Source organism: Chlorocebus sabaeus, chromosome 2, assembly GCF_047675955.1.
Source record: "Chlorocebus sabaeus isolate Y175 chromosome 2, mChlSab1.0.hap1, whole genome shotgun sequence".
Lineage (NCBI taxonomy): Eukaryota > Metazoa > Chordata > Mammalia > Primates > Cercopithecidae > Chlorocebus > Chlorocebus sabaeus.
In genome coordinates, this window is record NC_132905.1 from 63,714,028 (window position 1) to 63,729,110 (window position 15,083).

A 15,083-nucleotide genomic window follows, 5' to 3' on the forward strand; every position below is an offset into this window, starting at 1 on the left:
ATGATGATGATCAGGACTTCATCATGATGATGATCAGGACTCATGATGATGATGATCAGGACCATGATGATGATGATGATAATGATCAGGAATCATGATGATGATGATGATCAGGACTGATGATGATGATGATGATCAGGACTCATGATGGTGATGATGATGATCAGGACTCATGATGATGATCCGGACTCATGATGATGATGATGATCAGGACCATGATGATGATGATGATGATCAGGACCATGATGATAATGATGATGATGATCAGGACTCATGATGATGATGATGATGAGGACTCATGATGATGAGGAATCATGATGATGATGATGATGATCAGGACTCATGATGATGATGATGATCAGGACTCGATGATAATGATGATCAGGACTCTTTATGATGATGATGATCAGGACTCATGATGATGATGATCAGGACTCATGATGATGATGATGATGATGATGATCAGGACCATGATGATGATGATGATGATGATGATCAGGACTCATGATGATGATGATGATGTTCAGGACTCATCATGATAATGATGATGATCAGGACTCATGATGATGATGATCAGGACACTTGATCATGATGATGATCAGGAGTCGATGATCAGGACTCATGATGATGATGATGATCAGGACTCATGATGATGATGATGATCAGGACTCATGATGATGATGATGATGATGTTCAGGACTCATCATGATAATGATGATGATCAGGACTCATGATGATCAGGACTCATGATGATGATGTTGATGATCATGACTCTTGATGATGATGATGATCAGGACTCATGATGACGATGATGATCAGGACTTACGATGATGATGATGATCAGGACTCATAATGATGATGATCAGGACTCGATGATGATGATCAGGACCATGATGATGATGATGATGGTCAGGACTCATGATGATGATGATGATGATGATGATGATCAGGACTCTTGATGATGATGATGATGATCAGGACTCATGATGATGATGATGATGATCAGGACTCATGATGGTGATGATGATCAGGACTCATGATGATGATGATGATCAGGACCATGATGATGATGATGATGATGATCAGGACTCATGATGATGATGATGATGGTGATCAGGACTCATCATGATGATGGTGGTGATCAGGACTCATGATGATGATGATGATCAGGACTCATGATGATGATGATGATGATGATCAGGACTCATGATGATAATGATCATGATGATGAGGACTCATGATGATGATGATGATGATCAGGACTCATGATGATGATAATGATGATCAGGACTCAATGATGATCATGATCAGGACTCTTGATCATGATGATGATCAGGAGTCGATGATCAGGACTTACGATGATGATGATGATCAGGACTCATGATGATGATGATGATGATCAGGACTCATGATGATTATGACGATCAGGACTCATGATGATTGTGATGATCTGGATTCATGATGATGATGATCAGGAGTCATGATGATGATGATAATCATGACTCTTGATGTTGATGTTGATGATCAGGACTCATGATGACGATGATGATCAGGACTTATGATGATGATGATGATCAGGACTCATGATAATGATGATGATCAGGACTCGATGATGATGATGATGGTCAGGACTCATGGTGATAATGATGATGATGATCAGGACTCGATGATGATGATCAGTACTCATGATGGTGGTGATGATGATCAGGACTCTTGATGATGATGATGATCAGGACTCGATGATGATGATCAGGACTCATGATGATGATGATGATCAGGGCTCATGATGATGATGATCAGGACTCATAATGATGATGATGATCAGGACTCGATGATGATGATGATCAGGACTCTTGATGATGATGATCAGGACTCATGATGATGATCAGGAGTCATGATGATGATGATGACGATCAGGACTCATGATGATGATGATGATCAGGAGTCATGATGATGATGATGATGATGATGATCAGGACTCATGATGATCATCATGATGATGGTCAGGACTCATGATGATGATAATGATGATGATCAGGACTCGATGATGATGATGATGATCAGGACTCATGATGATGATGATCAGGACTCGATGATGATCAGGACTCATGATGATGATGAGGACTCATGATGATGATGATGATGAGGAATCATGATGATGATGATCAGGACTCATGATGATGATGATGATCAGGACCATGATGATGATGATCAGGACTATGATGATGATGATGATGTTGATCAGGACTCATGATGATGATGATGATGATGATGATCAGGACTCATGATGATGATGATTATCAGGACCATGATGATGATGATGATGATGATCAGGACTCATGATGATGATCATCAGGACCATGATGATGATGATGATGATGATCAGGACTCATGATGATGATGATTATCAGGACCATGATGATGATGATGATGATGATGATCAGGACTCATGATGATGATCATCAGGACCATGATGATGATGATGATGATGATCAGGACTCATGATGATGATGATGATGATGATCAGGACTCAATGATGATACTGATGATGATGAGGACCATGATGATGATGATGATCAGGACTCATGATGATGATGATGATGATGATCAGGGCTCATGATGATGATGATGATGATCAGGACTCATGATGATGATGATCAGGACACATGATGATGTTGATCAGGACTCATGATGATGATGATGATGATCAGGACTCATGGTGATGATGATGATGATCAGGACTCGATGATGATGTTGATCAGGACTTATGATGACGATGATGATGATGATCAGGACTCTTGATGATTATGATCAGGACTCGATGATGATCTGGACTCATGATGATGATGATGATCAGGACTCATGATAATGATGATCAGGACTCGATGATGATGATGTTCAGGACTCGATGATGATGATCAGGACTCATGACGATGATCAGGACTCACGATGATGATGATGACGATCAGGACTCATGATGATGATGATGATGATTATGATCAGGACTCATGATGATCATCATGATGATGGTCAGGACTCATGATGATGATGATGATGATCAGGACTCATGATGATGATGATGATGATCAGGACTCATGATGATGATGATCAGGACTCATAATGATGATGATGATCAGGACTCGATGATGATGATGATGATGATCAGGACCATGATGATGATGATGATGATGATCAGGACTCATGATGATGATGATGATGATCAGGACTCATGATGATGATGAGGACTCATGATGATGATCATGAGGAGGAATCATGATGATGATGATGATCAGGACTCATGATGTTGATGATGATGATCAGGACTCATGATGATGATGATGATCAGGACCATGATGATGATGATGTTGATCAGGACTCATCATGATGATGATGATGATCAGGACTCATGATGATGATGATGATCAGGACTCATGATGATGATGATGATGATCAGGACTCATCATGATGATGATGATGATCAGGACTCATGATGATGATGATCAGGACCATGATGATGATGATGATGATGATCAGGACTCATGATGATGATGATGATGATCAGGACTCATGATGATGATGATCAGGACTCATGATGATGATGATGATGATCAGGACTCATGATGATGATGATGATGATCAGGACTCGATGATGATACTGATGATGATGAGGACCATGATGATGATGATGATCAGGACTCATGATGATGATGATGATCAGGGCTCATGATGATGATGATGATGATCAGGACTCATAATGATGATGATGATGATGATCAGGACTCATGATGATGATCAGGACTCATGGTGATGATGATGATGATCAGGACTCATGATGACGATGATCAGGACTCATGATGATGATGATCATCAGGACTCATGATCATGATGATCATGATCAGGACTCATGATGATGATGATGATCAGGACTCATGATGATGATGATGTTGATCAGTACTCGATGATGATGATGATGATGATGAGTACCATGATGATTATGATGATCAGGACTCTTGATGATGAGGATCAGGACTCATGATGATGATGTTGATGATCAGGACTCATGATGATGATGATGTTGATCAGGACTCGATGACGATGATGATGATGATCAGGACCATGATGATTATGATGATCAGGACTCGATGATGATGATGATCAGGATTCTTGATGATGATGATCAGGACTCATGATGATGATGATGATGATGATCAGGACTCGACGACGATGATGATCAGGACTTGATGATGATGATGATCAGGACTCAATGATGATGATGATGATCAGGACTCAATGGTGATGATGATGATCAGGACCATGATGATGATGATGATCAGGACTCATGATGATGATGATGATGATCAGGACTCATGATGATGATGATGATGATGATCAGGATTCATGTTGATGATGATGATGATCAGGACTCATGATGATGATGATGATGATCAGGACTCATGATGATGATGATCAGGACTCATGATGATGATCATCATCAGGACTCATGATGATGATGATGATGATGATCAGGACTCATGATGATGATGATGATCAGGACTCATGATGATGATGATGATCATCAGGACTCATGATGATGATGATGATCAGAACTCGATGACGATGATGATGATCAGGACTCATGATGATGTTGATGATCAGGACTCATGATGATGATGATCAGGATCATGTTGATGATGATGATCATCAGGACTCATGATGATGATGATCAGGGCTCATGATGATGATGATCAGGACTCTTGATGATGATGATGATGATGATCAGGACTCTTGATGATGATGATGATCAGGACTCATGATGATGATGATGATTATCAGGACTCATGATGATGATGATGCTGATCAGGGCTCATGATGATGATGATGATGATCAGGACTCGATGATGATGATGATGATGAGGACCATGATGATGATGATCAGGACTCGATGATGATGATGATCAGGACTCATGATGATGATGATGATGATCAGGACTCTTGATGATGATGATCAGGACTCTTGATGATGATGATGATCAGGACTCATGATAATGATGATGATGATCAGGACTCATGATGATGATGATGTTCAGGACTCGATGATGATAATGATGATTATGAGGACCATGATGATGGTGATGATGATCAGGACTCATGATTATGATGGTGATGATGATCAGGACTCATGATGATGATGATGATGATGATCAGGACTCTTGATGGTGATGATCAGGACTCGATGATGATGATGATCAGAACTCATGATGATGATGATCAGGACTCATGATGATGATGATGATGATCAGGACTCAATGATGATACTGATGATGATGAGGACCATGATGATGATGATGATCAGGACTCATGATGATGATGATGATGATGATGATCAGGGCTCATGATGATGATGATGATGATCAGGACTCATAATGATGATGATGATCAGGACTCATGATGATGATCAGGACTCATGGTGATGATGATGATGATCAGGACTCATGATGATCATCAGGACTCATGATCATGATGATGATGATGATCAGGACTCATGATGATGATGATGTTGATCAGTACTCGATGATGATGATGATGATGATGATGATGATGAGTACCATGATGATTATGATGATCAGGACTCTTGATGATGATGATCAGGACTCATGATGATGATGATGATGATCAGGACTCATGATGACGATGATGTTGATCAGGACTCGATGACGATGATGATGATGATCAGGACCATGATGATTATGATGATCAGGACTCGATGATGATGATGATCAGGACTCTTGATGATGATGATCAGGACTCATGATGATGATGATGATGATGATGATGATCAGGACTCGATGACGATGATGATCAGGACTTGATGATGATGATGATCAGGACTCAATGATGATGATGATGATGATCAGGACTCAATGGTGATGATGATGATCAGGACCATGATGATGATGATGATCAGGACTCATGATGATGATGATGATGATCAGGACTCATGATGATGATGATGATGATGATGATCAGGACTCATGTTGATGATGATGATCAGGACTCATGATGATGATGATGATCAGGACTCATGATGATGATCAGGACTCATGATGATGATCATCATCAGGACTCATGATGATGATGATGATGATCAGGACTCATGATGATGATGATGATCAGGATCATGATGATGATGATGATCATCAGGACTCATGATGATGATGATCAGAACTCGATGACGATGATGATGATCAGGACTCATGATGATGTTGATGATCAGGACTCATGATGATGATGATCAGGATCATGATGATGATGATCATCAGGACTCATGATGATGATGATGATCAGGGCTCATGATGATGATGATGATCAGGACTCTTGATGATGATGATGATCAGGACTCATGATGATGATGATGATGATCAGGACTCATGATGATGATGATGATGATCAGGACTCGATGATGATGATGATCAGGACTCTTGATGATGATGATGATCAGGACTCATGATGATGATGATGATGATCAGGACTCATGATGATGATGATGCTGATCAGGACTCATGATGATGATGATGATGATCAGGACTCGATGATGATAATGATGATGATCAGGACTCATGATGATGATGATGATCAGGACTCATGATGATGATGATGATGATCAGGATCATGATGATGATGATGATCAGGACTCATGATGATGATGATGATGATCAGGACTCTTGATGATGATGATCAGGACTCTTAATGATGATGATGATCAGGACTCATCATGATAATGATGATGATCAGGACTCATGATGATGATGATGATGTTCAGGACTCGATGATGATAATGATGATTATGAGGACCATGATGATGGTGATGATGATCAGGACTCATGATGATGATGGTGATGATGATCAGGACTCATGATGATCATGATGATGATGATCAGGACTCTTGATGGTGATGATCAGGACTCGATGATGATGATGATCAGGACTCATGATGATGATGATCAGGACTCATGATGATGATGATGATGATGATGATCAGGACTCATGATGATGATGATGATGATCAGGACTCATGATGATGATCATGATGATGATCAGGACTGATGATGATGATGATCAGGACTCATGATGATGATGATGATCAGGACTCATGATGATGATGTTGATGATCAGGACTCATGGTGATAATGATGATGATGAGGACCATGATGATGATGTTGATCAGGACTCATGATGATGATGATGATGATGAAGATTATGAGGACTCATGATGATGATGATGATCAGGACTCGATGATGATAATGATAATGAGGACCATGATGATGATGATGATCAGGACTCATGATGATGATGATGATGATGATGATCAGGACTCATGATGATGATGATGATGATGATCAGGACTCTTGATGATGATGATGATCAGGACTCGATGATGATGATGATCCGGACTCATGATGATAATGATGATGATGAGGACCATGATGATGATGTTGATCAGGACTCATGATGATGATGATGATGATGATCAGGACTCGATGATGATGATGATCCGGACTCATGATGATGATGATGATCAGGACTCATGATGATGATGATCAGGACATGATGATGATGATCAGGGCTCATGATGATGATGATGATGATCAGGACTCATGATGATGATGATGATGATCAGGACTCATGAAGATGATGATGATCAGGACTCATGATGATGATGATTAGGACTCATGATGATGATGATGATGATGATCAGGACTCGATGATGATGATCAGGACTCATGATGATGATGATGATGATGATCAGGTCTCATGATGATGATCAGGACTCATGATGATGATGATGATGATGATTGTTGCCTCGATGACGGTGATGATGATGATTCTTGCCTCTAGGGTGGACTTGTTCTCTCTTGGAGCAGTTTTAGTTCACAGTTAGCCCCTGTGTTCCTCTCTTCTCTTTTCATGCTATTTTACTGGCTTCCCTCACTCCTCACAGTGGGACCCCAGGAGACTGCTAAAAAGTGATGTTAAGTTTTCTGCTTATGACAATGATAAATTTAGTTTTCTCTGTTTTGTTATGTGTCAGTTTCAGGGTTATCTGTTTCTATTGACCTTTATATCCTATTTAGTGAATGTGTGGACAGATTTATCCTTACTTAGCTGCAGTTCTCCTCGAGTACTTAGAAGTCTCTTTTGTGTCTTGTTTAAGAAACGCTTCGTAGATCAAGTTTATAAAGATACAAAGATTTAAAGATATAAAGTTTTGTTTTGTTTTGTTTTGAGACGGAGTTTCACTCTTGTAACCCAGACTGGAGTGCAGTGACGCGATCTTGGCTCCCTGGAACCTCCGCCTCCCAGGTTCGAGCAATTCTCCTGTCTTAACTTTCTGAGTAGCTGGGATTACATGTGCTCACCACCACCCCTGGTTTTTTTTTGTATTTTTACTAGAGATGGGTTTCATCATGTTGGCCAGGCTGGTTTTGTACTCCTGACCTCAGGTGATCCACCCTCCTCGGCCTCCCAAAGTGCTGGGATTACAGACGTGAGCCACCATGCTTGGCCAATTATATATAAAGATTTTTTTTGTTGTTGCTTAACTCTTCTGTGTCTTTACAGATTTTTTTTAGGGAGGGCAGTTTGAACTATGCAATACTTGAAAAGATGGTTTTTACATCTTCTATATTCATAGTGGATTGTTCTATATCTACTAAGTTTTATAGGACTTACTTTATGTATTTTAGCCTACTATTAAATACATGCAGGGTTAGAATTATTATAATTTTATTGGCTTACAGGGAATCTTGTGTCCTCTGTACTTTCACCCTCATCTCCCATTCCTGGATTATTTTGAAGCAAATCCTCGTCATCATATTTCATCTGTAAAACATAATAATAGTATATTATTATCTATTTCATTTAATATTAATATTAGTTCTTAAGATATTTTTGGTGACTGTAATGCTCATTTAACTTTCCTTATTTCATGGCATGTATATTTTGAGTTTACATCCTATAATACTTTCTTTCTTCCAGCATTTTTTTTGTGAAGCAAATGTTAAACAATTATATTTTGGTGGATACTAAAAAGTTGAAAGGCTTATAGAATGAACACCTGTCAGTCCCCCACCTACAGTCAGCATTTACCTCTGTGCTCCATATTCTTTATCACTTACTTATCCAGCTGTACATTGCTCTTTCCATCCATAAGTCCATCTTCCTTTTGATGCTCTTTAATATTGGAGACATCATTATCCTTTACTGATAAACACTTCAGCATGCATATCAATAAGTAATATTATATTGTTTCTTTGTGGTTTTTCTTAGGACTTATGTAAGATGCATAAATCTTAAGTGTAACATTCAGTGAGCTTTGACATATGCATAACTTTATGTAATCTGGACCCCTATGACAACACATAACAATTACTTTCACCCCAGAAGTACTCTTATGCCTTTTTCCAGTCATTTCCTGCCCCCACATCCACCAGAGAAAATCACTATTCGGATTTTGTTCAATATGCCTTAGTTTCACCTATCTTAGAACTTCTTGTAAGTGGAATTACACAGTATACTCTCTGTCAGAAAATTAGCAGGTTTTTTTTTTTTTTATGGTTATTGTTGTTGACTTTGTCTTGTTGTTTCCAAAAAAAGCAGGTTCATACAGACTGTGGAGTTCTTTCCCATTCCTTGCTTCCCACCACCCCATAAAAAATGTGGGGGCATCCACTGAGAAATTTGGAGCCGGTCTGAATTTTCATGGGTATGAGGTCTCTGCTTTTGGATTTATGATCGGTGCCACTCCCTCAGTTTGCATAGGTGGGAAGAGACTCCTTTCTTAGTCATCTCAAATATCATAGAAATGACAAAATATCATAGACTGGGAGGCTTAAACAACAGATATTTATTTCTTACAGTTCTAGAATCTGGGAATTCCAAGATGAAGGTGCTGGCACCTTTGCTTCATTGTGAGGGTCCCCATCCTGGCTCGCAGGCTGCCACTTTCTTGCTGTGTCCTCTCATGGGCTCACCCCATGATCTCAACTAAACCTGTTTATCTCCCAACAACTCCACCTCCAAATACCATCACATTGGAGGTTAAGGCATCAACATATGAATTTGGGGGGGATGCTAATGTTCAGTCCATTATCAACTCCCTTCTCTCGCCCCCATATTAATTGCTTGCTGATTTGTCTGTCAGTTAATTAAAATAAAAGGCTTCTTGTCTGCCACTGACTTCTAAAAGTGTGAATGTTTAATGTAATGGGAGTACATGTTAGGATTTTATTTAACTCATAAGTGAGGTTACTGGCAGAATGACAAAGCTGGTTCAGTGCAGGTATGAGAAGGTGGGGTGTATGTGGGTAGTGCCAAAATAACACCATTGTAAGTTACCCTGTAACTTTACAAAATCAGCAAACTTAACTCTCATTATCTGAGTGATCAGAAAAATTAGAAATTATACAGATGATGTAGGAAAGCTCATATAATCATATATCCGACAAGTTTTGGAGTACTTTTCCTGGACAACATGGCGAAATCCCATCTCTACAAAAAAATACAAAAATTAGTCAGGCAGTGGCACCTGTGGCTTGACTACAGGCAGGCACCTGGAGTTCAGCTATTCGGGAAGTTAAGGTAAGAGGATCGTGTAAGCCTGGGAGGTCGAGGCTGCAGTGAACCATGATCATGCCACTGCACTCCAGCCTGGGCAACAGAGTGAGATTCTGTCTCAAAGAAACAAAAGTTTTTATCATAATGGGATTTTGAATTATATCAAATCCTTTTCTGTATCTGTTGAGATGATCATATGTCTTTTAGTCCTTCATTCTGTTGATGTGATGTATCACAAGTATTGATTTGTGTATGTTGAATCATGATTGCATACCTGGGATAAATCTCATTTGGTCATGGTGTATTATCTTTTCTGTGTTACTGGATTGGGTTTGCTAGTATTTTGTTGAGGATTTTTCCATTTAGCGTCATCAGGGATATTGGCCTGTAGTTCTCTGTTTTTGTTGTGTTCTCGTCTGTTTTTGGTATCAGGATAATGCTGGTCTTGTAGAATGAGTTAGGAAGAATTCCTCCCTGCCCCGCTTCAGGTTTTTGGAATAATTTGAGAAGAATTGATGTTTGTTGTTCTTTATGAGTTTACTAGAATTAAGCAGTAAAGCAATTGGGTCCTAGGTTTTTCTTTGATAGAAGACTTTTCATTACTGATTCAGTCTCATTGTTGGTCTGTTCTCCAGGAATATATGCAGAAGATGTCCTGCGGCCCAACAATCTTGGACTTGCACATCAGAGGCAACAGCAACTACAATTTTCTGATCAAAGCTTCCAGAGTGACACAGCTGAAGGCCAAGAGAAAGAAAAAAGCTCTAAGCCCATGGCATTTTCCAGCCCACCCCTAAGACATGCAGTAAGCTCAAGGAAGAGGAACAGTGTAGTGGAAATAGAGTCTAGTCAAGGCCAGAGGGAAAATCCTACAGAAATAGACAAAGTATTGAAAGGAATAGAAAATTCAAGATGGGGAGCATTCAGGTGTGCAGAGCGTGGGCAAGACTTCAGCCAGAAGACGATAGTAATCATACACAAAAAAGCACATTCCAGGCAGAAACTTTTTACATGCAGGGAGTGTCACCAGGGCTTTAGAAATGAGTCAGCATTGCTCTTGCACCAGAAGACACACACGGGAGAGAAGTCCTATGTATGCAGTGAGTGTGGGCGAGGCTTCAGCCTCAAGGCAAATCTCCTCAGACACCAGAGGACACACTCAGGAGAGAAGCCTTTTCTGTGCAAAGTGTGTGGACGAGGCTACACCAGTAAGTCATACCTCACTGTGCATGAGAGAACACACACAGGAGAGAAGCCTTATGAATGCCAGGAGTGTGGGCGAAGGTTTAATGATAAGTCCTCATACAACAAGCACTTGAAGGCACATTCAGGGGAGAAGCCTTTTGTGTGCAAGGAGTGTGGGTGAGGCTATACTAATAAGTCATACTTCATTGTGCACAAGAGAATACACTCAGGAGAGAAGCCTTACAGATGCCAGGAGTGTGGCCGAGGCTTTAGCAATAAGTCACACCTCATCACACACTAGAGGACACACTCAGGGGAGAAGCCCTTCGCGTGCAGGCAGTGTGAGCAAAGTTTTAGCGTGAAATGAAGTCTCCTCAGACACCAGAGAACACACTCAGGGGAGAAGCCTTTTGTGTGCAAGGATTGTGAGCGAAGCTTTAGCCAAAAGTCAACTCTCGTCTACCACCAGAGAACACACTCGGGAGAAACCTTTCGTTTGTAGAGAATGTGGGCAAGGGTTTATTCAGAAGTCAACCCTCGTGAAACATCAGGTCACACACTCAGAGGAGAAGCTTTTTGTGTGCAAGGACTGTGGACGAGGCTTTATCCAAAAGTCAACCTTCACTTTACACCAGAGGACACACTCAGAGGAGAAGCCTTATGGATGTCGGGAGTGTGGGCGAAGGTTTCGGGATAAGTCCTCGTATAACAAGCACCTGAGGGCACACTTGGGAGAGAAACGTTTTTTCTGCAGGGATTGTGGGCGAGGCTTTACCTTGAAGCCAAATCTCACCATACATCAGAGGACACACTCAGGAGAGAAACCCTTCATGTGCAAGCAGTGTGAGAAAAGTTTTAGTTTGAAGGCAAATCTTCTTAGACCTCAGTGGACACACTCAGGGGAAAGGCCATTTAATTGCAAGGATTGTGGGCGAGGCTTCATCCTAAAGTCAACTCTCCTCTTCCACCAGAAGACACACTCGGGGGAGAAGCCTTTCATCTGTAGTGAATGTGGGCAAGGATTTATCTGGAAGTCAAACCTTGTGAAACACCAGCTTGCACATTCTGGCAAGCAGCCTTTTGTATGCAAGGAGTGTGGGTGAGGCTTCAGCTGGAAGGGAAATCTCCTCACACACCAGAGGACACACTCAGGGGAGAAGCCCTTCGTGTGTAATGTGTGTGGGCAAGGCTTCAGCTGGAAGAGAAGTCTCACCAGACACCACTGGCGGATACACTCAAAGGAGAAGCCTTTTGTGTGCCAGGAGTGTAAGCGAGGCTATACCAGTAAGTCAGACCTCACTGTACATGAAAGAATACACACAGGAGAGAGGCCTTATGAATGCCAAGAGTGTGGACGAAAGTTTAGCAATAAGTCATACTACAGTAAGCACTTAAAGAGACACGTGAGAAGGGTTTTTGTACAGGGAGTGTGGGTGAGGCTTCATCTTGAAGCCATATCTCACCAGCCATCAGAGGACACACACAGGAGAGTAACTTTGCTTTGTTACAAGCTTGAGTTGAGGCTGCATAACTTGTTTGTGAAGATATAACAAAGGCAGACAGAATCCAGAGGGCCACAGAGAACCTGAATTCAACCCATGTGTCCCCAAGAGATTTGGAGAAAAGAGGTCAATGTTTAAGGAACAGAGATGCCAGTAGAGGGGAGGGCATTATCTGGGCTATTGGGGAAATATGGTCTCTTTCTTATTGAGCACATATTCTTGTATTTGTGCCAGGCTGTGCTTTCTAAGGACTGCTCTTAGCCAGTGACTGAGAGCAGGGATACCAAGGGAGGTCTGTTACTGAAAATCTCCCCAACCTCCTTGGACTGCAGGCAATCTAGGACACCTCCACCAAACCTCTTCTTGCACTTTCCTTCCCTCTGGTTGCCCTCCCAGCCTTCCTTGGTTTGAATGTTTTGTCCCCTCCTTAATTTATGTTGAAACGCTACATAAACTGTTTACTGTTGAAACAGTGTGACAGTATTAGGAGGTGGGACCTTTGGGAAGTGATTAAGTCAAGTCATGAAGATAGAGCTTTTGTGAATGGGATCAGGTGCCCTTATGAAAAGGCTTGATAGAGGGAGTTTGTCCTGTGGCCCTTCTATTTTCTGCTCTGTGAGGACACAATGCTCCTCCCTTCCAAATGATGCAGCATGAAGGCATCTTAGAAACAGACATGAGCCCTCAACAGACAATTGAACCTACTGATATTTTGATGTTGAACTTCACAGCCTCCAGAACTCTGGGAAAATAAAGTCCTCTTTATACATTTCCTAGCCAGTGGTATTTTGTTATAACAGCTCAAATAGACTAAGTAACTGCTCCCCTCATCATTCTCTCACAATCATATCTTGAAATAAAATCTCTGTACATGCAGTCCCATCTTGGTCTTTGCAGAGAACTCCCTCCAACACACTGATACCAAGAACAGTCTGACAAAACAGGTGGTAAAATAGGGATCTGGGGACCACTCGCCTGGCAGGAGTAAACCAGGTTGACTAGTGGGGCACAGGTAGGTGGTTAGCTGCAAAATATTTCACAGGTGATTTCCTGAGAAAATGCTTCAATGATAGAGAATGCTATGGCCTGTGTGATGATGCAGGCCTTGGAAAATGTAGGGAAAGTGCCTACAAAGAGCGGAGTAGACTGATTATCGCTGATCTGCATTACCACCTGCAGAAGGACCTTGAGAAATTGAAGACGTCATTCAGCCATTAGCAAACAGTGAATGGTTAACAGCACAGGGAAGATACATGCAGTATGCCTATCCTTTTGTAAATGGTATTTGTGATGCTTGCCCTTCAATTTCCATAACTTTCCTCATACTCATTTTGAGTTTCACTGCACATTGTGGGTTCACCAGAATTCTGTGCTTCTCTTCCATATTAAGCACATTTACATCTGAGTAATCAGGGACACTGACAGCCCCAAGAGACCACTATCCATTTGGACCCAGAATTTGATTTGAATTCAGAAGACAACATCTTAGCATAAACAGCCAAGGAACCTGGTCAACGCATTTCCTGCTCAAGTTCCTTTTGAGCAGGAAAATGATCACACAGATGGGATTGGAAACATAAGGCAACTCATAGCTACTTCTTCCCTGTTTCTTACTCAACATGAAGTTAGTGCACTGGTAGAATGTGCATATGGAGAAGTGAAGTAAAACAGTTGAATTAGAGATTAGACACAGCGGTTCATGCCTATAATCCCAACACTTTCTGATGCCAAGTTGAGTGGATCGCTTAAGTGCAGGAGTTCAAGACCAGCCTGGCCAAAGT

At 41.0% G+C, this 15,083-nt stretch overlaps 1 pseudogene; it reads left to right on the forward strand.

Annotated features, from left to right (window-relative positions):
• The window catches only part of LOC140709646 (uncharacterized), a 35,561-nt pseudogene extending 21,490 nt beyond the window's left edge, over positions 1-14,071 (forward strand).
• Positions 14,072-15,083: the final 1,012 nt, after the last annotated feature.